General features: G+C 37.8%; 1 protein-coding gene across 1 annotated transcript in view; it reads left to right on the forward strand.

Annotated features, from left to right (window-relative positions):
- The window catches only part of GPC6 (glypican 6), a 747,001-nt gene that overhangs the window by 375,055 nt on the left and 344,758 nt on the right, over positions 1-27,188 (forward strand). The window lies entirely within an intron of this gene.

The raw sequence follows: 27,188 nt of genomic DNA on the forward strand, positions 1-27,188 counted from the left end.
GGAGTCTTTACTGGGACCAGTGATGTTTAATATCTTAATCAATCATATAGACAGTGAGATCGAGTGCACCCTCAGCAGGTTTGCAGATGACACCAAACTGAATGGTGCAGTTGCCACATCAGAAGGACGGGATGTCATCCAGAGGGACCTGGACAAGCTGGAGAAGTGGGCCTGTGTGAACCTCATGAGGTTCAAAAAGGCCATTCATCATGAGAGTGGTGAGGCACTGGAACTGGTTGCCCAGCGAAGTTGTGGGTGGCCCCATTCTGGAAGTGTTCAAGGTCAGGTTGTATGGGGCTTTGAGCAGCTTAGTCTGGGGGGAGGTGTCCCTGCCCATGGCAGGGGTGTGGAATTAAATGATCTTTAAGGTCCCTTCCAACATAAACCATTCTATAATTCTATGAGGTAGACTTCTAGGGATTTACCATAACTCAGCATTCTATCCCTGCAAGTTTTCAGAGCTTTGTGAACAGTTGTGATGGAAGAAATCAGCACTTTTACTCATAGTAAAAGAAGAGATCAACTCGGAATACACTGCCAAAGGAGTTCATTTCAGGGTAATGTGGATAGATGGTTTGACTGTCTTTCAGTGTTTGATATGGGATATGGTATGCAACTGGGGTTCCTTTCGTGCTTCTTATTTCACTGGCTTCTAGTATCAACAGCTAGGAGAGATCAGTGTCCCTTTCACTTCTTTATGTACATGCATTTTGGCAGTACTGATCTTAAAATAAAAACATTGAGGGGATTTTTTGCCTTGCTAATTCTACTAGTTTTTCTCTCTCAGAAAGGCTTGCAGTTGGTAAAAGAAAGAAAACTGGAATGATCAAAACCAATGAATGCTGACTGGGTTCAGGTGCACTAAGGATCTGTACTGAAAAGATTTGCATGGAGAAATATTTAGGGCTATAGAAAGATACATGGTAATTTACATATAAATTGATTTTTTTAAAGGAAAAGGTTAGCTTTCAGGGATTTGAGGGAAGAAGCATAATGCAAATTATATTTTTTTGACTGCTGAAGAAGCTCAAAAATTAAATTATAAAAAATGAAATTATGAAAAAACAAAGACATTTGGAAAGGTGTGTTTCCATAAAAGACACAGAAATTAGTTGTTAAAACAATGGACCTTAAAGTTCAGAACTCTGACAAAAGTAAAAGTTCAGAGGCTTTCTTGCCTGTGAGTTTTTAGGAACAGGAAGGAAGATATTTTAATACTAGTGAAATTTGCCATGAATAGCATTTTGTTTTCTCTGAAGTTTTAGAACCATTCTTTCTTTTCGTAGTACATGAGAATGTTTAATACATGTGTTCTGGATATGATGCCAACTCAAAAACAAAGCTCTCAAACTCATTTTTTTGTTGCTGTTCTCTAAAACATTTTCTATATTTAGGGGTGTTGCTTATGTGTCTGTAAAATAGCATCTTGTGACATACAGAACATGGGGCAGAGAGGGTATGGTGCACACAAACTGATATTCCAGCATCTGTCCTCTGTTCCTTGAGGAATAAAGTAGCAATTTCAAACAACCCTTATTTTCCTTTCTGGAGGACATAAATTTTCCCTAGTCTCACTTCAGGAACATATGCCCATTACCTCTTCCTATACCAAGCTGTAGATTTACTGTGTTTAAAAGAAATGAGAGATTTTATGTATCTGAAAATAATAATAATAATAATAATAATAATAATAATAATAATAATAATAATAATAATAAAAGATGTGTCACTGCACAGCTGAATTTTTCAGGCTTAATTACTAGGAAGAGCCTTTTCTGCCCTTCTCTGTTTCTCCTTAGAGCAATCAGCTTGTTTCAGAATGGCAGTAATTAAGGATTTAGTGAATGCTGCATCACTTCTTGGCCTGGCCAGAAGTTCAGTTTTCAGTGAATTGTTAAGCATGTTCCAATGGGCAATGAGTAAATTTGGTAATTGCTTGATAATTGCTGAGAGTAAATAATGGCTTCCTTCAGGGATTCTCTCCCACAAGGGAGGAAAGCAGAACCCAGATCCAACAAGCAAGGAGCAGCCAAGTTGCTGGCAAGCTCAGAGAAGATTAGCCATTGCAGAGGTCTCCGATAAAATGCACAAGCAGAGCAGCTTTGCCCAGGCCACTTCCTCTTCATGTGAAAGGAGTGACACAGTCTGGAAGTCTGCCATGCCTAGAGTTTAATGCATATTTTAAAAGAAATATTTACTATTTTGCTGGCCTTTGTTTCGAGTTTTGAAATTTCCTGTAATTTATGCTTCTTTTTGTCAGCCTTTTTTTCCTAAATATCATGTCACACTTCCAATTCTCTCATATCTTCTCTTAGAACCATAGAATCATAGAATCATAGAATGGTTTGGGTTGGAAGGGACCTTAAAGATTGTTTATTTCCAATCCCCCTGCCATGGGCAGGGACACCTTCTAACATAATCTTATGTTGCTCAAAGACCCATACAACCTAGCCTTGAACACTACCAGGGCTGGGACATCCACAACTTCCCTGTGCAATCAGTTCCCATGCCACAGTCAAAATCAGAAATTTCTTAGAATCACAGAATCATTAAGTTGGAGAAGACCTTTGAGATCATCAACTCCAACTGTACCTGTCCCCAAGCACTTCATTTACCCGCCTTTTTAAATACCTCCAGGGATGGTGACTCAACCACCTCCCTGGGCAGCCTGTTCCGGTGCTTGATAAGCCTTTCTGTGAAGAATTTTTTCCTAATGTCCAATCTAAACTTTCCCTGACCGCAGCTTAAAGCCATTCCCTCTTGTCCTATCACCTATAACTTGGGAGAAGACACCAACACCCATCTCTCTACAATTCCTTCTTAATATCTAATCCAAATCTATCCTCTTTGAGCTCAAAACCTTTACCCCTTGTCCTATCACTACACACTCTGATAAAGAATGTCTCCCCATCATTTTCTTATCTTTTTTATGAAGCCTTCATAGGAAAGGCTTAATGCCTCTGCCTAGTAATTGGAGAACTTGAATGAGCAGCCAAAGTCATACACTGAAATAGGAATGGGGTAGTTTTCCCAGGTAGTACCAGCATGAGAAGCCAGCTCCTTCTGCCTTCTGCCACCACCACCCATCCAGAGAGAGAATCCACTGTTCTTTGCTGCTGCTTGCTCAAGTTCAGTTCTTCACATCAGTTTCTGGAGAGCATGTCCTACAGAAGCATTTATCTTTTCCTAGACTAATCTGATACTCCTCTGGAAGTGAAACTTTTCCTGCTAAGGAATGATGATAACCCAGTTCAGGGGATCCTTGTAATGGGCTTGCAGCCACACTCCCTAGCTCACCCCTTAAAACTTTATAGTTTCTCTCAGCTTCACAGTGTTATTATAAGAATTTATTAGTGAAAACCTGGTACAGAACCTTATACAGTATTTATACTCCTAAATCAGAAGGGAGAGTTAGTGTTCTGTGTATTTAAGAGCTAAGAGTTAGTGTTGAACTTGTATTTAACAGGGAATGTGCCTGGGCTTAGCTACCACTTAAAACTTTGAAGGGGAAATGAAAATGCCCACTTTATACTAATCACGAGCTGTTTACAACATAGTATTTTTCAGAGGGATTGGAAAATCCTTACAGGATGGCAATACTAATTTGGAAAATGACATATTTTAAAACAGATTCATTCAGGAAAGATAGTACTAAGAGTTGCAGAGAAGCATGTTTAACACAGTCCAAAGAAAAAGCTGAGATTTTCGGGTGGAGATGGTGACTGGAAAAAGGCACCTAGCTCTGTAAGCAAAGAGATTTGCTATGCTTTTTTGAACCTTGTGATGCTTGCTGAAGGCTCTGCAATTTTGACAAATAAAAAGCACCATTGAAAGAAGGACTAGTCATTGCGTCTTTCTTTTGCTAATGCAAACAATCCCCCCCCCTCCTCTGAATACCAGTTAAATCCCTTTATTAAGAGCAAAAGTCCTAACTAACTGCTTCCAGCTTCTGATTTCTGAGTAGGAGTAAAATAAAAAAATACCATTCACTACCAAGACAGGATGTTATTTCCTCACAATAATTTCAAACAGCATTTCAGAAAATACTGGCCTAAGTAGTCTTTTCTATTCTTCCACAGTTATCTCAACTGAACCTTGAGATCTGCTTGTTAATATTGTTGTACACATGTAATTCCAAGCAAAACAGCGTAAGTTCCTAATTAACTGTTCAATTCTCAGTTTTCAGTTGCACAAATAGCATGTAATGTTTCCCAGTATGTAGCCATATAGGTCTTTCTGAACACAACAGGAATTAATACTTCCTGAGACTCCTAGTCTCAATGACTATGTAGCAGATCTTATTTATTCTCCTTCCTTCAAAGCTATAAAGTTTAGATTCAATATTAAAGATAAGAAATTTGAGTTTTAAATCCTTTAAAACCAGGTCAAGCCACTAACACCTTGTAAAACCAAGATTAAACAGCAAGTGATAATGTTTAATCCAATTCTGTTAGATTTTGCACCAGAAGACACACATAAGCAATATAAATCTTGTGCTGCGTTTTACTCCAAGGTACAAATTTGTTTGCTGTTCCTTCCCCAAGCTATATTAAAAATATTAAATCTTGGCTAAATTAAATGTTTGTATAGTGCTTAACATTTAGGTTTCTGATGTATACTTTATGACTTGTGTCACTGTAATATGTAAGTACTTCCTATATTGGTTATGTATGTTGTTAAGGCTTTCAAATCCACTCTGAGGCATGTAGTCTGATTAGGCCCATTTTTCTGATGAGAAACTAAAGCATGAAGTTATTTATAGCTCTTTTGCAATGCAACACCTCACTTTGCTGGACCTGCAAATAGCCTTCTTGATGGGTTCTTTAGGAGAAGTTAATGTACTTTGCTTCTACAGCATCTGCCAAAACAGAATGCAGAGAAACATCACTTGACTCTGCTTGCATGGGTTTGTGTGCTCATATCTTTAAATAGACACAACTGGAAAAAAATCAGAGTAAGAGCTAGGATGTCAGACTTGAACACCCACATCTGCGGCTACCACGTGAACATCTAACATTGTTTTTCACTGATGTTGCTTAAAATGACACATAAGTACTTACTTCCTACTTAACATGCTATACTAGCAATAGTCTTTTAATACTGAGAGGCAATGATATGAAATGCTGCATGTAATGGCATTCCCATACCTACATGCATTCAAGGAATGAGTCATGAGTCAATGGTAACTGAAATAACATGGAATTCTAGCATAAAAGGCCCTTCCATAGTCACGGCTTATTTCTCAGACACAATTGCTACTCAGCCATTGCTTACATGGGCTGCTTAAGTGCTTCTGGGTTTAACCACACAGTCAGACATCAGGGATTTTTGGCTTCTCATGACAGTGTGTCAGAGACTTTTAGTAATGATAAATAGATAACTGTAATATGCATCACAAAGCTTAAAAATTATAAAAAGGAGAGAAAATGTGTATAGTGCTAAACAACTCCTGTGCTAAGCTTTGCCTTTGTGCCATAGGAAGAAAAAAACCTCTAGAAAAAAATGAAGATCTCAGGAACTAATAAATGTGTCTTTCCCTTCTTGTTCATTGCTATTCTGTCTATATTTTGGTTTTCAGTAGCTTTTGTTTTGGGATCTATGTCCTTGGGAGAACCAGATGTTACATCACAAATGCTGTTGATTTCTTGTAGGGTGCCACACTGTTGTAAAATCTTGATTACATGTTTTTCACTATTCCTGAAGCTAAATGATATTTTTTCCCACTGCAACTTATTTGTATCTTTCTTTCTTGCATGCTGTGATAACTTAACATCTTCCAGAAAAAAATGTACTTGAAATATACAAATTTAGTTGCATACTTAAAAAATGCAAAAAAATGTAAAACGTGTTCTTGTCTGAGGTTCCATTACCAGTTGGAGCACGTTAACTGTGCTCATAGAGAACATCTTGTGATTTCATTTAATTTCAAAGCAATCTAGTCACACAGTCTGAGACCATCCTGTTATGTAAAAAAAGCATGGTTAAGTGCGCCAAAAGTGCATGCCTGAACCAAACTAAAATGTTTACTGTAGATTCACCCTGCAATGTAAAGAATAGTGTCCTCAGACAGATATAAGCTTCCTCCTTGTGGAATCTGCTCAATTATTAGAAGTATTAGCTCTCATAAGTAACGCTGGCTTTGATTGGGTGGAAAACTAAATGATAGCCCTAGGTCACCAACCAAATATGGATGAGATCACTTTAGCATCCTGTTGATATGTTCAGTGTAGAGTCAGAAGGTGGCTCAAGTAAACACTGCAAGCATAAAAGGAGAGGGTTCACCTCCAAAGCAAATTAGAAAAAGCTAATGATGCTGCCGTATTGAAAAGCTTATTGGTACTGATACAGAATTTTATTAAATGGTAAATTTTCAAAAATAAGTTTTGCCTCACATATACTTACAAAAATAGAGAATTCTTTCTTGTAAATTATTTTATTTGTAAACGAAGTAGGTGAAATATGTTCTGGAAAGAAAAAAAGAAAATTTTCAGTGTAAATAAAATCTGTGTTAACATTGTGAGAAGTTAGAGAACAAGCTTTTTTTCTGTCTGCTAAGGAATCACTGTCTCCTACTAACTTAAGGAAAGGTAACCAAACTGTAAAATATTCTTTCTTTTGTGTATGTAAGCTTCTAGTGTTGCCAGTATTTTCAAACCATCTGCATATTAATGGGTGAGAATATGTTTATTTATCATATGTAATGGAACATTTTGTATGGTTAAAATATTCAGCAATTTTTAATTTCTTATATTAAAATAAGTCTTATAATTAAAAGACCTTATAATTATAATACCTTATATATTATAAGGTATTATAATATTATAGGTCTTCCATTTCCACAGCATGATTTCTCTTCTTAAAAGCCTTCCTCAGCTTTATTCCCAGTTACCTTTACTGGAAATTTGTTGCAGAAACTCTCTATTCTCTTTAATGGAAATCATCTAATTCCAAAACAATCTGTATTAATGGCCTTTTGTTCTTATGCCTATTTTTTATCCACCACCTTATATAGCTTTCTCTTCTATTTAACACTGTATGTACTAGAGAGTAATCATATCTGGCTGTGGCCCAACCTTCATAATGTTAGGTTAACAATGACAAGCTCTTTTATTGTCCTGTGGTATGATGAGTTCTCTGTTCTTTTGATTATTCTAATGGTCACATTAAAATGAGCAATTAATCCCATGTTGATATGCTTAATTTGTTATTATTTTTCTTTTTAAATGCTGAAAAGATAGCTGTAAATAAATTTGATTTATTAATTTCCTGTTCCTTCCAGTGGTCCTTTCTTCCTGTCCTTGAATAGAAAACCAGTTGCTATAACTGGCAAATAACCCCTAAATGCAACAAAGACAATCATGAGCTGTGGTTATAATCAAGTGAACATTAGGAGGCAGGAATGATTCAGAAGCTTGTTGCATCCCACCAGGGCTCTTTGCTCTTTATCAGCCATTAAGTCAGCAATTACTAAAGCGATTCACACAAATGTAACTCCGCACTGAGTTCCACCTTATTTTAAACCAGCCCCAGCACAACAAATTGCTTGACAAAATTGCTTCCCAAATTGCTGTCATCCACCATGATTTTCCAGCTATAGGTCAACAGGGTCTGTTCCGTGGATCCAGTAGTTACCCTGAAGTTAGAAGTAAAGTTTCTGTTGCCTGGAGGGAATAGCTCATGTCATAGGAGAAAACTTGCTGGTCAATCAAACAAGTTGGCACATGCCTACTCGTCTTTCTCATCTCCCAGGGTTTGCAATATGTCCTGTCACCTCTAGACATATTTAACAGGAATGTGATTGTCATCTTTAGAAGTATTTACCAGCGATATGTTTGCCACAATCAAACTCCTATGGTAGTGACATAAAAACAACATACAGAACTGTCAGAGCTAAGATTTTGTAGTTGGTTTTTGGTTTGGTTTTGGTTTTGGTTTTTCTTTTTCTTTTTTTTTTTTTGACTCTTACAGGAATACTACAGAAAATTCCTTAGTTGTAAGCACCTTATAAAGTACTTTAAGATCTTTGCATGAAGAACAATCAATAAGGGCAAAGTATTCATTGCTTTTCTGGGGCCTAGAATCATGTATGATAATATTATGCTTATTTAGGAGGTGCAAGAAGAATTTCAGTACAATATGCAGACTAAATATCATATAAATACTATGAGACTTCTATACTTGTAAATAATAAGAAATTACAACATATGGAGAAAAATATTGTTTTAGTAGCCTAATATTTCTTTTCTGTTCTGTTTTATATAAATAGCATGAAGCTGTGTAACCCTCTTGAAGGTGAAAATGTGTGAATGCTTGGACCCTTAACATCAGCTCATGTTTTATCTGAGCGATCTGAATAGATAAGGTGATTAAAAGGATTGAAAAATCTAACTGGCAAATAATCACAAGCTTAGCTTTTTCATTACGGAGAGCAAACACTTGAGTGTGGTTCATATGACCACATGCATTGTGGACATCTTCATCTGTACTACTCAATGAAGAGAAAAAGGCGCTTCAGGGTGCAGTTTATATGTCCTTAATGTGCACTCCACATCAGGTCAAATCAACTGTATTCCAGGAAACCCTCGTCCTATTCTCCATCTAAAGAGGGACCCTACTGTGACCAGTTTGGAGACAGTTATCAGCACTGATAGCATCCAAAGTTAGGTGACAACAATCCAAAATTTTAAATTATTAAGTCACAAATCAAACCCATTGGAGACGCTGCATCTCTAAGTCTATTCCCAAAGTCACTCTTCACCTTGTAGTATGAACATAGACTTTGTGGAAGTAAATGCTATATTACCTGTGCTTTTGTGTCATGAATTGCGGAAAAACAGTGAAAACAACATTTTCAGACCAGTTAGAGAGCAAGCATGTCTTTAATGAGCTGTATAGAGCTAGGACAAGTTTCATGGACCTTTATATCATATCAGTGAGCGGGTATGCACATGCACACCCATGCACACTTCTCTCCCACGCAGCACAGTTTGTGCTAGCTGTCTGATCATGGGTAAATTCTACCATGAATGAAAAAAAAGAAAAAAAAAGAAAAGTTTCTGGTTCTTTTTAACTAGTTTCATCAGTAAAAAAAAATAGGCTTTTACCTCTATTAGTTTTACCAGGGTTTTTTTTCAGTTTACAAACCAGTCATTGCAACCTAGATGCATTGTAACTATGTTTCTGCTTCAGAAACTGTCAGCCTCCGGCCTGGACAGGCGCACACTCTCCTGGGTGGAAAACTGGTTGGATGGCCGGGCCCAGAGAGTGGTGGGAAATGGTGTGAAATCCAGCTGGAGGCCAGTGACAAGTGGGGTTCCCCAGGGCTCAGTGCTGGGTCCAGCCCTGTTCAATGTCTTTATCAATGACCTGGATGAAGGCATCGAGTGCACCCTTAGCAAGTTTGCGGACGACACTAAGCTGGGTGGAAGTGTCGATCTGCTGGAGGGTAGGGAGGCTCTGCAAAGGGATCTGAACAGGCTGGACCGCTGGGCTGAGACCAGTGGGATGACATTTAACAAGACCAAATGCCAGGTCCTGCACTTGGGGCACAACAACCCTGTGCAGTGCTACAGACTAGGAGAAGTCTGTCTAGAAAGCTGCCTGGAGGAGAAAGACCTGGGGGTGTTGGTTGACAGCCGACTGAATATGAGCCAGCAGTGTGCCCAGGTGGCCAAGAAGGCCAATGGCATCTTGGCTTGTATCAGAAACGGTGTGACCAGCAGGTCCAGGGAGGTTATTCTTCCCCTGTACTCGGCACTGGTGAGACTGCTCCTCGAGTACTGTGTTCAGTTCTGGGCCCCTCACCACAAGAAGGATGTTGAGGCTCTGGAGTGGGTCCAGAGAAGAGTGACAAAGCTGGTGAAGGGGCTGGAGAACAGGCCTTATGAGGAATGGCTGAGAGAGCTGGGGTTGTTTAGTCTGGAGAAGAGGAGGCTGACGGGAGACCTTATTGCTCTCTACAACTACCTGAAAGGAGGTTGTAGAGAGGAGGGCGCTGGCCTCTTCTCCCAAGTGACAGGGGACAGGACAAGAGGGAATGGCCTCAAGCTCCGCCAGGGGAGGTTTAGGCTGGACATTAGGAAAAACTTTATCACAGAAAGGGTCATTGTGCAGTGGCACAGGCTGCCCAGGGAGGTGGTTGAGTCACCTTCCCTGGAGGTATTTAAGGCATGGGCGGATGAGGTGCTAAGGGGCATGGTTTAGTGTTTGATAGGAATGGTTGGACTCGATGTGTAATCACATTACACTTGATGTGTAATCGATTTATGTGTTTGTTCTCGCCATTCAGACACTTACAGACACTGGCTTTAGACATTGCTGGAGCAAGGTTATAATAAGTAGGAACAAGAAAAAGAATTATATTAATTCTGTGGCCAGCTGTATGTTCCTAACACAAACCAACTTTTTAGAGGTTGTCCAAAGTGTATTATTATACATATTTTATTAATGGCTAAATGCGAAAGATTAGTAAAATTGCTCAGAAAACTTGAAGTTGTGGATGACTGTATCCAAGGGTTAGGTTTTGGTCCTTTTTTTAATCTCTTTTGATCCAGAACAGTCCTTCTTAACCATAGACACAATGAGTTGGCCTTTTGGGACAGTTCATCCTCCTCACACTTTTGTTGACAATGTCTTCAATGCAGAGTCTAAGTAGAAAACAAGAAGGTCAGCGTTCAATATCTATAGATACATCCCCAAGCCATACCTGATCAACCATGTTTGCATTGTTATACTATATGCGTTTGTGAGTTACTACACTGGTAGTAACCCTCAGCCTGAAAAACCCGTATAACCATTCTGTCATTTCTGATGAAGAAGCATGGGGAATTGAAACTCTGTCTTGGCAGGTATATGGAGAATAAATCTTGGTAGAGGTCTGTAATGTTTGCTTTATGTCCACGTGGCAAAGTGAAGAGACCACTGAGGTTTTAGACTGTATTGCTCATCCAGTAGCATGTGTTTTAGAGATAACCAAACTCAGCCCACAGAAATGTGCAAATGAGAAGCAGAACAAGACAGCAAATGACCTGATAACTTTTAAGGGTAGGAAACATTTCTGGCACTTCAGAGGACCAACAGCTTCCTTTCTTTTACTTCCCTGGTCCTTCAAAGCCTCCCTGACCTCCTCAGGCTAATTCTCAAGGTGCACTAGAGACAGTCTCCTACATCACATCATTAAGACTCACATCAGGAATTTAAAAGCCTGTCATTAGAAGTTTCCTGAAATAGCGGATAAAAAGTAAAATAAAATCAATTCATCTGCCAAGGTCAATGCCTTCTTGGACAAGGCACGAAAAAACAGGTATTAGTTTTCTGGGCACTTTTTGGCTTTTTCAGAGAACGATATGACCGTTTACAACAGTGAAAGCACTCATGCAGTGTATTTTCTGATCTTTTTAAATCTGCATTTAAAATCCTCTTTAATAACAACTACTACAGTTACTTGTTATGATGAATTGTCGCTTTATATTTCAATCTAGGATAGACATATCATTTGAGGGGCAGCAATTTGTCATCAAATCCATGTTTGTTCATTTGTTTGTTTATTTTCTTAAATTATGTCTTTAGTAGTTAAAGATATCTGTATTTATTTTTGTCGTTGTTGATATTTGAGCAGCCCAAGTTTTATCAGACGTGTGAGCCTAAAGTGATATTTTAAGCACAAGTTTACCAGAATGTGCATTTTAGTTTAGCAGAACTTTTTCCAGCATTTGCTCAAATGCCTGTGGCCAAACAAAACAATTCATGTCAGAATATTGTGCTAACAAGAAGCATCACCAAATGATAAAATATTAATTCTTTTATTTTATATGCAGATATGAGAGAAGAAGCAATTACCCTTACTTTAATTGTTTCAGAGATGAGTACAATTATGATGTTATTCATTCCATTTGCAGACTGAATGTAAAAAATAACATCCACATCATATAGTCAGAGATTTCATTTTAAAGTAAACCTTACTAATGTTAGATATATTAAAGCAATAAACCAAGAGATTAAACTTTCATAAACAGTAAGAGCTCATTGTTTTGTAAATGGATGTATAATAACATCTTTGTAGCTCAGATGAAACCATAAAACTGACTGGAAGCTTTAGTCTTTCTGCAAACTTTTGATTTATTTTTTTAATCACTTGTTAGCTTTTTTTTTATGGCAATTAAAGATTGGAAATGGGCTCCAGTCTTCTTGCTGCATTACTCTTCTCTTATTGAACTGCCGTCATTTCTTTATGACGACAAGCAATTTAGAGGTGCAAAAAAACAATTAAAGTGTATGTGAATCCTGCTGCTACAGGTGTTAGTTACTAATAAATTAAGTGATTGCTGTTGTTGGAATGAGAGATTTATCTTTCTTTGTGACTTGTGCAGCAGAGAGTGGATAGGATACTTTTGAAAAGATGGTATAAACAGCTTATAATCACAGAAATGCTGTAGCTAGAGTTTATAGCTATGTCAGAGTTCATTTTAAGAAAAGGTTAAGTAGATTGGTTAACTAGACCACAATTTTGAAGCTTGCTGTAGCTACTAATGAAAAAATGTATTACAACAGGTGTTATGGTCACAGAATCACAGAATCACAGAATCACAGAATAACCAGGTTGGAAGAGACCCACCGGATCACCGAGTCCAACCATTCCTATCAAACACTAAACCATATCCCTCAGCACCTCATCCACCCGTGCCTTAAACACCTCCAGGGAAGGTGAATCAACCACCTCCCTGGGCAGCCAGTTCCAGTGCCCAATGACCCTTTCTGTAAAGAACTTTTTCCTAACGTCTAGCCTAAACCTCCCCTGGTGGAGCTTGAGGCCATTCCCTCTTGTCCTGTCCCCTGTCACTTGGGAGAAGAGGCCAGCACCCTCCTCTCCACAACCTCCTTTCAGGTAGTTATAGAGAGCAATGAGGTCTCCCCTCAGCCTCCTCTTCTCCAGGCTAAACAACCCCAGCTCTCTCAGCCGCTCCTCATAAGGCCTGTTCTCCAGCCCCTTCACCAGCTTTGTTGCCCTTCTCTGGACTCGTTCCAGAGCCTCAACATCCTTCTTATGGTGAGGGGCCCAGAACTGAACATGGTCCCTCCATTACATATACCTCCTAATTTTCCAAACATTATTTTCTAAAAAGCAACCTAATACTTAGGTATGCATCATTAGAAAATGCAGTATATTGAATGATAAATAACAAAACCGCTCTAAAATAATTACACTTATACTTTAACAGCCATTGACAGCAGTAACTAAATCCAAGATTGGATAGCAGTTTCTGGAAATCCCCATTTTTTCCAAGTTTTTCTCCTATGTCAAACAATCAATTGTAATTTTTTGTTTTTGAGAGAGAGATACCGTTCACGCTTAAGAAATGTTACTAGGATGCTTTCTGCCCCCCTCCGTCATGTTATTGCTTCAGGGCTAACACAACTAAAGAGTACTAAGAACACATTTTGTCATTGAACATAACTTTTGACTCAAACTGCCATTTTTTACGTGGCAACTTCTGAGAGTAGAACAGCACCCTAGAGAAAACTGCTCTCTGGAAGAAGGAAAGTAATAACAACAGTAGAATTTGACTTCTCGTTTTCCATTGTAGTCCAGCGGCTCCATTTCTGTACCCAGTCAACACTGAGGTGAGAATTGTAACCTGGGAATGCTTCAGTGCTGATAGGGTTGAGACTTTCATATTTTTAAATGCTAAATGCCCCCAGTCACTTTTGCTTCTTCCTTTGCTTTTGATTTCCAACATCCTGTCTCCATATTTTTTATTAAAGCATTTATTGAATTTCACATTCATGTATTTAAAATGCATTATTTTAGTCTATCACATCAATTACTATCTGCATCCATTAATGATTTTGTTCTGCTAAATATAATCAGCATGGTTCAGCAAATAAGATTGACTTAAAAATAAACCAGAAAATTAACATCTAGATGTTGTGGAAGAAGGCAGTAAATCCTGAAATACCATCAGTTTCAAATTCTTCCTTTTCAGATTATTTTCTATCCACAATTCACATCATTTAGTCTGTGTGTTGCTAGGGTATCCTGACTGTATGGTATTCATTTAAATATTTTTAGTTGTGAGTTGTTTGTGTGAATGAACAAAGGAGAATTTTAGGGCCAAGTGCAAGATTTTTACTTTCATTTGTTTAAGCTACAGACACTATTTGCATTTAGCTTTTGTGGTATAATTGTTTGGTTTTAGTTCTGCTGACATTGTGGTGGGTTAGCAGTGCAGATAATAACAGATGACAGTTCCTTTTGTGAAGTTAAGAACTAGCTGATTAATTGTTATTATGTTACACTCAAGAGGAAACCTTGTAATTAAACCACAAAAAGCTACATTAACATAGTGTTAAGGGTCTGACTTAATCCCACAAAAGCAAGGAAAATCAAAGTTAACAGTGAAGAGTGTGATGTTACTGCATTTTAGGCCAAGTGCTCTTCTTTAGAAAAGAGCTTGGTCTGACCATTGTGTTGTTTCTATGTGTGATTAGGGCAGTTGCATTTAAATCAAATTAACTCCTTTGGTTTTTCTTTGTGTGTGCTTCCAGATTAAGCTTTATTAAAAAAAGATTATTGAATGCTCAGCTCAGTAGTTATATTTGGAGTTAGGTCTGAAATCTAGGATTTCATGCTTCCAGATTCCTAGTCCTGGCTTTAAACCAGAGCATGAGCTCCTCAGTAATACTTTTATTTGCAAATATATTTCCCAAAAGCCTACCAGACTAGTATAGGTACATTTATGTGAAAGTAAAAATATATTTCTTTACTTGTATCACATAACTTTCAAGAAGAGGTACCTAGTTTATTTGAAGGAGTGCTTTTCTACAAGATAAAGTATTGTGAGTTTTAATACCCACTCTGTTCTGAAGATAATTTTAAATTATTTCCACAGTCACACAGCATTTAGTGGTTTTGTCTCTCTGATACATACTGACTGAAGATTTCAAACCTTGTAGAAAAGTCTATGCAGACATACTACTGGGTAGGAAACATAAAACTAAAATTTGTTCTGTTAAACCTCTAGGGTAAATCAAAGATTAGTCTAGCAGACTGATCACAATGACTTCTTCCCAATTCCTTCTTCCTCCATCACAGTCCTTGACTACTGGAGAGTTATAACATCTGCCTGTGGCCCAGGTTGTTAGCTGTCATACCTTTTTTCACTGTTGCTGATTGGAAGCTTTGATAATCATGAAAGGTCTTGATTTGCTGTAGTCCCCTTTTTGTATAAACAATTTAGGTAATACAGAACTTAATTCTCTATTCTCTAGACTGTATGATCCCATGGCAATTTCATAGCCCATTTTGCATGTCATGGATAGAAAATTGCACAAAGGTTGATAAAGTTGGCAGTGAAGTGGAAAAGACAGAAGATTATCAAAAAAACTCTAACAAGTAACTCCTTAGGCATGAGTTTCCTTCCATCTTGTATACCTAATGATTACTTTCACATGTATTTACAGAAAACGGTTGTCCAGTGCTTGGTACTGAAACCAGAGAAATCATAGTATCCTAAAATGCTTTATGTTGGAAGGGGCAAAATTCATGTGTAGTGACTGAATTCTTGGCAATTTTAAAAACATATACTATAAGATTAGTTTCAAGAGCTTCTTACTATAAAGGAGAATAATGACAAATGAACTGTGTATATTAAAACTTGATGAAAACAGAAACAGCTTTTGAAAAACTAAGAACTCACTCAATTATGAAATCTAAACTATGTAAATGTACTCCTGAGGTTTTAGGAACAAACTAGTTTGTGAGCTGTCACAGCTGAAACATTCAAAATGAGAATTTATTTTTCATGTAGTTCTAAGGCTTAAAAAACAGTAAAAAGATCATTAACTTTATTTTCTAGTTTCCAGATTTCATACTTAGTCCAGTACACATTTCAGATGCACATTCCATCAAATCTGTCCTACTTAGTTATTATGCGAACTCATCAGCCACTGAATTTTTAATATGATGTGGTTGTCCTTGTTTTATGAGGCTAAAAGAATGCAATCTTACCTGAAAGGGGTTTGTTATTTTAAAGTCCTACCCCTATAAATATGCAAGAAGCAATTTCTGTAGAAGAAAAGGCATGTTTTAATATTTTTTAGTATTTTTTGCATTTTGTCTTTTTTTTCATTTTTCTTTTTTTCTTTTTTCTTTTTTTCTTCTTTTCTTCTTTTCTTCTTTTCTTTTTTCTTTTTTTCTTTTTTTCTTTTTTTAATTCTGGAGCATACTGTTTTTCAGTGTTATCCTGGATCTGAGTGTACAACGTCCCTTTGACTTTCTCTGAGTTTTCCTGGCCTCTTTTATGTGCACTTCTGAAGTGCTTGGTTTACTTTTAGTCCGCTCTCTCCCAAAGAGGATTCCAGCTGCTAGCACCTACACCCACAAGCCAACCCCCAGCCTCCTGGCTAGCTCATGGATGTGCTGTAGTCTGCATGCAGTTGATGCATCTGCAGCTTTAGCTGTCTAGTTTATATGGGGCTTTTAATTATTTTTTATCCTTTTTCTAAATGAAGGCCAGGCATTATGCTCACTAGCTTCAATAATATTTGTTGTCTAAGCAGACTACTTATAATCATTTAAATCTGTTTTATTAAACCACAGACGTGAATACGTGAATTGGTATTTTTAATAGATGCAAGCTACAGCCTTACAGATTGCAGGAGATTTTACCTCTTTTATCTGCATGCTAATTGATGTATGAAGCACCAAACACTGAAACTGGCAGCTAGAGAAATCTTTCAGTACCTATTACAGCCTTATCTCCATATTTGTAGATACATGACTTAAATATTTGATTTGTAAACACTTTTGCTTAGTTGTGCTTGACAACACATTAAAAATGGTTGTTCATGAGCTAGAAATCTCTTAACTTAAAGCTACTGCATATATTGCACCACTGGCTGTTATGATGCCAGCAAGATTTTTGCTCCATGATCAAACAGGAGTTTAAAATTCAAAGCGTTCAAGATGCTTATCATTATTGTCATTTCTATGCCTTCCTGAAAATGCTAAGAAAAACTTTTCCACTGTCAAAGCACCGCCCATCTAAGATGCACTTTTAGCAAAGTTGCCAGCTCTGTGCTGAATGAGTATCTCGCTTTTTTTGCTGAAGCTAGACCCTTGCCGAACTCTGCCTGTTGGGGCCCACTTAATTTGAAATAGTTGGAGCACTGCACAGAAGCCAGACGCAAAAGGACACAAAAACTACATTGGCAAATGATCTGTCAAGTGACCCATGAACAAAATCGAGATTGAGTTGCCCTTTGAAATAAACCTATTTGAATTTTATTATCTCTAGAGCACCTTGTGTCTCTAATCTTGTGAAAGGTTAGTATTCCATCCATCAGAGCAAGATTAGAGCTCTAGTTGATGCCTGTGCTTGATGATAACTGCATGCAGCAGTTGGGGATGGAGGAAGGAGATTCATTACCATCAGCAGTTCAAAGAAAGATTGGGTAAACAGATGCTCAGGGAAGCAGGTTCACAATATAGACCATGTATATTCCAGGTCAGGATAGCAGAAATCAAAGGAGCGGAATGTCAGCAAAGATTTAAACCAAGCAAAGCAATGATACCTTATTTCCATTCTTTTATTTCTTGTTGTAGATTAGCAGAACAAAATGGATGCTCTCTACTAGGCTGAAATGCTAATCACTTGCTTGGTGTATCTGTTGAGAAAAAGCAAAGACTGAAGGAATAAATGAGAAAATAATAAAAGATAAAAATCCAAGACTCGTGGCTAGGTTAATGTCCACCTGCTATGCATAGACAGAAGTGAAGAATACAAATTCTGTGATGTTAAAAAATAATGCTCTATTTTTATTAATTTAGACGTTCTCTCTCTCCTACCTGAGGTAAAATCATTTCTCAAGTGTTATGTTTTTTTAAAGCTTACCTGACATTTTGAAAAAAGCTTTAGTGAACAGGCATCATTTTTCCGTGTCCTTGTTTGCCTGAACTTTCTAAATTTTATATTATGCTCTGAATTATATATATGATTAAGTTAATAACAGTGGTGACCTTACTTCTCATTTTAAAAACAGAAATATGATTAAGTTCTTCTTAGTTCAGTGGCAATGTCAACTCCAGCCCTGCTCATTGCTTCAAGAATATAGAAGTAATCCAAAGGATTAAAATACGCATATTTTTCTAATCCTTTACTTCCTCCTGGTGGGTCTGGATTTGTGCTTCTGTCTTTTCTATTCATCCAGAGCAAACCATGTATTTATGATCTCACATTTGGCATTGAAGGATAATAAGATGCCCTTGGGAATTAATGCCAATATTTCAGCCAACAGCAAAATGACATGAGACTGAATTTTTTATTTGCTGTCAAACTTCATGATACCACAAAGGAAAAAGAAATAGATGGTAAGTGTGAGATTTTCCAGAGGCACAGGTATGTTAAAGCAGGAGAAATGTTTGTATGCAAAGTAGGAACCATTTTAGTTCTTAGTTAAAATTATTAAAAAAAAAAAATAAAAAAAACCCCAAATAAATTTCAATTTCTAATAAATTAGATTGATGCTCAGAGTATAAGAAATCATGTCTTTCAGCTAAATCAGTTTAAATTGGAGCCTGTGACAGAACATGCAAACTTTGATGGCTCATCGAAATAAACTGAAGTGTTTAGAGGAGGCCAATTTGAAAGCAAAAACAAGTAATAACAACAAAATCTATGTTATTCCTGGTATTATGAAACATTTCTGTGTGACTCTTGATTCCAGAGACAAAAGCTGCTGTTTCTGTGTAAACAACAAAAAAGATTTTTCAGTACTCTTTACAGTTATATTTTCAGCTACTTAAATTAATTTTTACTGTCTGAAGGGACCAACACTGTAAGCTATCCATGGGTGTGTAACACACATTAAAATGCTTAATGACTAAATACATAATAGGTAGGTTGTTTGGCACCTATTGCAATCATTGTGATGTTAAACATAAAAATTTCAGTTTAAATGTGTTGTATATGTACACATATTACGGGCAAGTCAGTGACCATGTGGTCTTTACAAGAGAGGAACATGTGACTAATAAAATAATGCTTCTTCAGTGAGAGTGGAGAATATTTTCTAGATAATGGGCTAAATGAGCAATATAATTTAATGCTGAACCCTAGTATAAAAATCACCTATTGGGAACACATTTTTAATGATATGATTTGTAAACATGGAAGCACTTAAAGTATTAAGGCCATCTAGGCTATATAAAATTATAAAGTGAAATTTCTTATTATGGAAAAGGAGCAGTGTAATTAGTGTCACTTAGTATGTATCATACCTAATGTTTCATCTTTTGAGAAGCTATCACTGTTATAGTGTGAGTTTGGAAGTCTTCTCACAATTATTTAGGTCTTATTGCAAGGAATTATGTTAAAAAACAGAAGAAGTGTTCTCTCTTTTGTCCTTTTCAAAGAAATCTTTATTTTTTTCTAGTCAAACTGAGATATCAACAGACTGAGATAGTCTGTGTTGTTTACCCTGGAGAAGACAAGGCTCCTGGGAGACCTCATAGCAACCTTCCAGTACCTGAAGGGGGCCTACAAGAAAGCTAGGGGGGGACTTTTTTATGAGAGCATCTAGTGATAGGACTGAAGTGCATGGCTTTAAATAGGCAGGGGGAAGATTTAGATTAGACTTCAGGAAGAAATTCTTCATGATGAAGGTGGTGAGACACTGGAACAGATTGCTCAGGGAAGTTGTGGATGCCCCATCACTGGAAGTGTTTAGGACCAGGTTGGATGGGACCTTGGGCAGCTTGATCTAGTGGGAAGTGTCCCTGCCCATGGCAGAGGGGTTGGAATTGGATGATCTTAAAGATCCCTTCCAAACCACTTCATGATGACTTGACTAATGGATGAGGGAAAGGCTGTGGATGTGGTCTTCCTGGACTTCAGTAAAGCCTTTGACACAGTTTCTCACAGCATTCTGCTTGAGAAACTGTCAGCCTCTGGCCTGGACAGGCGCACACTCTCCTGGGTGGAAAGCTGGTTGGATGGCCGGGCCCAGAGAGTGGTGGGAAATGGTGTGAAATCCAGCTGGAGGCCAGTGACAAGTGGGGTTCCCCAGGGCTCAGTGCTGGGTCCAGCCCTGTTCAATGTCTTTATCAATGACCTGGATGAAGGCATCGCGTGCACCCTTAGCAAGTTTGCAGACGACACTAAGCTGGGTGGAAGTGTCGATCTGCTGGAGGGTAGGGAGGCTCTGCAAAGGGATCTGAACAGGCTGGACCGCTGGGCAGAGTCCAATGGCATGAGGTTTAACAAGGCCAAATGCCGGGTCCTGCACTTGGGGCGCAACAACCCTATGCAGTGCTACAGACTAGGAGAAGTCTGTCTAGAAAGCTGCCTGGAGGAGAGGGACCAGGGTGTGTTGGTTGACAGACGACTGAACATGAGCCAGCAGTGTGCCCAGGTGGCCAAGAAGGCCAATGGCATCTTGGCTTGGATCAGAAACAGCGTGACCAGCAGGTCCAGGGAGGTTATCCTCCCTCTGTACTCGGCACTGGTGAGACTGCTCCTTGAATACTGTGTTTAGTTCTGGTCCCCTCACCACAAGAAGGATGTTGAGGCTCTGGAGCGAGTCCAGAGAAGAGTGACAAAGCTGGTGAAGGGGCTGGAGAACAGGCCTTATGAGGAACGGCTGAGAGAGCTGGGGTTGTTTAGTCTGGAGAAGGGGAGACTGAGGGGAGACCTCATTGCTCTCTACAACTACCTGAAAAGAGGTTGGGGAGAGGAGGGTGCTGGCCTCTTCTCCCAAGTGACAGGGGACAGGACAAGAGGGAATGGCCTCAAGCTCTGCCAGGGAAGGTTTAGGCTGGACATTAGGAAAAACTTTTTCACAGAAAGGGTCATTGTGCAGTGGCACAGGCTGCCCAGGGAGGTGGTTGAGTCACCTTCCCTGGAGGTGTTTAAGGCACGGGTGGACGAGGTGCTAAGGGGCATGGTTTAGTGTTTGATAGGAATGGTTGGACTTGATGATCTGGTGGGTCTCTTCCAACCTGGTGATTCTATGATTCTATGATCTGACTCTCATTGTATCATATATCCAATTTTTTCTCCCAAATGACTAAGTATATATGTGTTTATAAAACATAAATAAAGAAGTTGGATTAAAAGGTTCACAATATTCTCTTGCAATAAGTATTCATTTTACTTCCCTAAACCACTAGACTTCTAAAATCTTTACTCTTTCAGATAATGCAGTGATGGAAGGTCTAAAAACACCTTATCGACAAATAATACATACACTCTTATGGGAGTATTAATGAAAATACTAGCACTAATCCAGTGAGTTCATTGAAATATTCTTGTCCTCAGTATTTTCAATAGATTCAGCAACTAATCAGCAGATTAGCATAAAAACACATAGCTTTGGCTTTTGGGGAACAATTCCCCAAATAATCTTATCCTAGTTTTAAAGCCACCCCTTTGTAGTTCAGAGAAATAGTAGATTATACTCTTTGAAATCTAATGTAACCCTAAATATTTACGAGCCTTGCAAAGATGCATTTTTAGTTCGTTGTACCATATCTTATATCTAAATTTCCTTCTGACTGGATCACTTTCCCAGTAGACACACTCTTGGAAGGAAAAAGGGTTTCTATGGAGAAGGTAGGTCAGATAAAAATCAATAATGCAGCATCCTGATCCAGTGAATTGATGCCTGCAGATATTTGTGTTGACTTTAAACCTATTCAAATACTAACTTTATTTTTTAATCCCTTATCTTTGAAACATCCAGGTAGGAAAAGCTATTGACTTCACAAAGCTCCACAGGACACCCAAGGTCTCTTTACCAGTACATGAATGCAGATCCAGGATCTGAAAGACTGTTTTCTTCAAAACCAGTAGATCTTTTCCTACATTTGTAGCTTCTTTGAAGCTAGCTGTATTATCCTCAACCTTAATCCTTAACCTTATCCTTAATCAATAGTTTTATGCATTGCCTTGTTTTAAGTCACTGATTCACCCAATCTGAACTCTAGGACCTTTGTTGCTCCTTAACTTTCCTACTATTACCTTAGAAAAAAGTTTCATCCCTCTAACATTTAAGTTGACTTCCTGATATTTAATTTAACATAGTTTGATGTCACAAAAGAAAAAGAAACTTTGCTGCTTCAGTGAAGTTTGGCTGTCTATCTCAATTTACAAGCAATAAATTCAGTCATACCTCTGCATTATTACAGTAAGAAATAGTACTGCAACCAGAGTCCAAGTACTCAAGAAACAACTGGGAAATCATTCTGGATTTAATATGACTTGTCCTTAATGGTGCATGGGATTCCTTTGAGTGTGGATGCAGGGAAATCAGATAAGCTCAAAAATAAGTAAACTACCTTGGAGATAGTTTTATCTTCTTTTGCTAGTGGTGTTAAACCATAACAGAAGTTATTAGCTGCATTCAGGAGTGTCTGGAAAAACCATCAACATGACTTCATTACTTCTTAAACTGCAGTCTTACATACAAAATTAATATAAGGTACATAATTTCAATAGGAAGTCAAACTTCAACTGCTCTTACAGCAGGCTTCTGCTGGTTAGGTGAAATAGAAGTCTTTGTAGTTATTGCAGTAGTATCTGTCTCAGTTCCCACATCTTTGAGGATTTTTTGATGTGATACATGGATTTCTTTATAACTACTAAAATGACCTTGTTTCAAAGAGAGAAGGATGAAATGAGATGGAAAGGAAAACTGCAATGGATTTACAACAATTACATAAAGTAAATATGACTGTGCAAATGCGTCTTAGTTCTCTGCGTTTGCAAGTGTTACATGAAAGTGTCTGCAGTTCTAATTTTAAACATACTGTGATACAGCAAATCTGATCTGTTTGATACTCATCTTTCCACAGTGGGATTCAGGAACGGCACCTTCCTACTGGGTAGTTCACTGAATGCTTGTGATCCAGTAGATGTTCCAGAAAAAAAACCCATCCTGAAGTTGAACACAGCCTAAGAGTTGGTTTTCAAACTTTTAATGGCAGCTCATTACAGCAGTCGGGTTTTTTTTAAAATGGGAGGAAGATAAAAAAAGACACTACTCTAAAAGAGGCAAGGAGGCCCTCCTCAGTCCCATATGTACCTAAATACAGACTGAGATTTGTGCCTTCAAAGCCCAGTTCTGATGTGTCAGTGCTCTCGGGTTGGGCTTAATCACCACATTGTAAATAAAAGTAAATGAAAATTTCAGTATTTTCATTTGGCAAGGCAGAGCCCCATTCCAGACAAATGACTCCTGCCCTTAGCTAATTCAAGCTGTCTTCTCTGAGAACAGGCTTGAAGGTATGGAATTACTTCAGTGCCAAATTTCTCCCCAGCACAACACCTGACCTCTGAACACTTCAGGACTGAGTCTAATGATAGGAAATGCAGGCTATGGTTTGGGACTTGCTTGTCAAAAATATTGCCTACTCTTTTTTTCTTTTCTTTCTTTCTCAGACAGAATATATAAATTATTCCAGCTTCAATCAGTTTTATCATCTGGTTTTTTAGCAAGGCAATTGGTTGTTAATTCTCCCCTATGTATTCTGCTCCACCTTACAGTTCATTGCATTCAAAGTCAACAAATGTTTAATATGTTTCAAAACTGTTGTAGATTATAGGCATGGCAAAGAACTTTCATACAAAATGCTAGATGGTAAATCTCCTTAACTGTTGAACTGGATATTTAATAGCTTCTAGTGGTGCACAGGGAAAACCAGAACAGTCTCTATATTTTAAAACAATTGTTGCATTGAGTCCCATAGTTTATATATTGTTAATATCATTTTCATGAAAGCTTTAAATGTTTTTCAGAAGAAACGTGGTGACTCATAAAGTTTTCATGAGTCATTATACATTTTTATGAACATATGATGTAAAATTCATCATTCTGAAATTCACAGATATCCATGAAATGCTACATGTCTGTCTTTGGTCATGGATATTCATGACAGTACTACTGCTGTAAGCATTTAAATGTCCATTCATAAATTTTCTAGATTGTCGCTTTCTGATGCCACGTTGCATTTTGCTTACATTTTATGAGTGCTTCACTTGGGCATTTTCCACTTGATAATGAAAGCAGAACCTTCAGGGACAGTTATTAGTGTATATATAAATTATGTGTAAAGCTACCTCATTGCTTTGTTTTTATTCCTAGTATTCTCTTTCTTAGTTATTGCTATAAGTTTTTTGAGAGGATCTTGTGAATTTTGGGTTTCATATTTATAATCAGGAATATATTATCAGATGAAATAGAATATGAATTGAGATTTTAGAAAGTAGTAAATATTTCAAAAGGATGTGCTAATATCTAATGTAATAGTTCTCACGTGAAAGTGATGTGTCTAACGTAGTTGCAGGATTCTCTATATAGAATCAATGGCAGAATCAAATCTCCTCTTTATACATACTCAAGTGTTAGTAAATGACCTTTTGCAGTGAAGAAACAGTAAGTTAGCATTTCGAGGTTGCACCTGCAGCCCTTGAAGTTGTTGATAATGTTCTTATTGATTTCAGTGTTGCAGAATAAAGCCTTGTAGACCTTTATCAATGCACGTTATCAGCTTTGAGTAGATGACTGATCCTTTCAGTCTGTATTACGACTAATTCATAAAATAACTTCTTTGTACATTAGCATTAAATGATGCCTTAAATTCTTTGTCAGATTGTTTCCACTGTATTAATGGTATTTGATATGTAAATAACAGCCTAACTTTTTTTTCCATTTGCCTGCACCTGATCTAAGCTGTCCAACCCAGCCCATGACAGATGCATTTGTGTTTCCTCCCTGTCCTCTTGTCCCTCATTTTAGCCCAGGACAGTGCTGTTTGCATTGTCACCACACTCCACAGTGGGGAATGGTTAAGGATGGGGGCTTCAGTGGTCTCCCCTTCCCCTGGGTCTCCTTCCTTCCTTGCAGCAGCCTAACCCATAAGGGTCAGGAAGAAGTTGTGAACTCTGAACAGGAGACAGGGAAAAAAGATCAGAGAATTATCTTCTATTATCAAGTCTTGCTGTGTTCTGAGAAACAGAGTGATTAAAGAGGGGAGAGAGACCCTCATACTCTCTCACAATGTTTTAGACTGCACTGGCTTCCAAAAACTTCAGTAGCATTCAAAAGATTTCATAATGTTATGATATTTACAAGAATAGGACATTCGAGAAAGGTATCAATATCCTTTAACAGCTAAATCAGTTTACCCATCGGTGATTTTACTGAAGACATAAGTAGAGGATGTAGAATCATAGAATCATAGAATTACAGAATAGTTTGGGTTGGAAGGGACCTTAAAGATCATCTAGTTCCAAACCCCCTGCCACGGGGAGGGACACATCCCACTAGATCAGGTTGCCCGAGGCCCCATCCAACCTGGCCTTGAACACCTCCAGGGATGGGGCAGCCCCAGCTTCCCTGGGCAACCTGTGCCAGTGCCTCACCACTCTCGTGGTGAAGAAATTCTTCCTTATGTCTAGTCTGAAATTTGTAATTATAGCACACATTTAATTATCTGGCTTGCATTTCTTCAGTTTAAATGCAATATGTATATATTGAAAATTAGTTGAAAAGGGAGAGCAATTTTCAACAGAATTCATCACGCTAGAGCTTTGATGTTCCTAGTGGGAGCTGAAACTTGTTTTGCAGTTTTGACTGTTGAGTGTTTCTAAAGGTCAAAGATGTAAGGGAATTTTAAAATTAGTTGTCCAGGCTCCCTAAAAAGTAAAAGTAATGCACTGGTAACCTTATGCATATGATTTGTTCAATCTTGAATATGAATACAAATGTAATGTCAAAAATAGGGGAAAAAAAATCATCTGCTGTAGTATTCACTGTCAGTCAGGGAGTTAAATTGAGTTCTTGTTCTGTAAGGTAAGTTATTGTTAGAAGAAAGTCTCTGGAAACCCCCCCAAAACAGCTGCAAAGTGAAAAAACCTAGAACCCCAGAGGTTAATTTCTCTTGAATTTTCTTGAGATAAATCCCAGCTTTCACTAACTGATACCATTGTGGAATATCTGCAAAAAAAAGATGAAAAGTTCACCAAAACTTTTTTTTTTTTTTCATGAATGACTTTGTGAATGAAGAAAGACAGACAGAAATAGGGCAGTGGGAGAAAAAAATCCCTGCCATTGATGTATGTTGTGAATATAAGTATCTGTGGTTAAAGAACCTCCAAAGAACATTTCTGTCCAAAAAGATTATCAGCTTAAATGAAATTTAATACCTTTCTTACCATCAGCCTCATCAGGACTGGGATGTTCAGAGATGTGAAATGCAGTTAGGTACCTAAAGACCGTGTAGGATGTAGATGCCTGCATGTCTTCACAGTAAATGATAGATCACTGATTTTCAAAAAGCTCTGAGGATTTAGACATACAAATTCCAATGACCACAAGCAGAAGAACAAAGCAATAATGGGGAACTGCCTGTAGTTTTGTAGTTTCAATATGCCACCCTGAGCAATATTTTCCATAAAGGCTGATATAAGATCAGACATATATCCCTGTCCAGAACTTCTGAAGAGCTCTGTACAGATGCACCTTACTATAGCATTCAGATCTCGGGTTCTAAAACGGAAGCAGAGCAGAACATATAGTAATTACATGCAATTTCCTTTTGATTTTTTTGGTCTTAAAGCTCATGCATATGTTTTGGGAACTGGACAACAACTGTTTCTAGCTTTGCATCTTGTCCTACAGTAGGATGTTGGTTTTGCTTAAATTACATATGGAAAAGAAAATAACGGGAATTTATGAGGCTGGGAATGATCATAGAACATCAGCTCCGTAATAATTGTTTAAATAATTGCTTCTAGATGGTTGTGACTATGTTTTGTTGAAGGCAGTTACTATATCATGCTGCGATATTATTCCCAGTCCTGATACACTGACATATGGTGACAACTAGTCATCACTTTGGAATTAGGCTATATCCAAGGCTGAATTACATTACAACACTAGATAACCTATGTTAAAATGCAGTGAAAAAGTCAACTTTTAGTTGGCAACATAGCTAACTACTCTGGTTTTAGTCAGAGAGCGGTACCTACCATTCAGTAAGAGGCTCTAGTAATGTTTTGTGTCCTTTTGCTTTGCAACTGAGTTATCTTATCCTAGGCTAATGTTTAATAACAATTCAGACTTCATTTGCAGACACTGTTATTATCAATCTTGCATCCTAAATTTACAGATAATGTTTAAAAATGAAAACT

This window comes from Phaenicophaeus curvirostris, chromosome 1 (assembly GCF_032191515.1).
Source record: "Phaenicophaeus curvirostris isolate KB17595 chromosome 1, BPBGC_Pcur_1.0, whole genome shotgun sequence".
NCBI classification, from domain to species: Eukaryota; Metazoa; Chordata; class Aves; order Cuculiformes; family Cuculidae; genus Phaenicophaeus; species Phaenicophaeus curvirostris.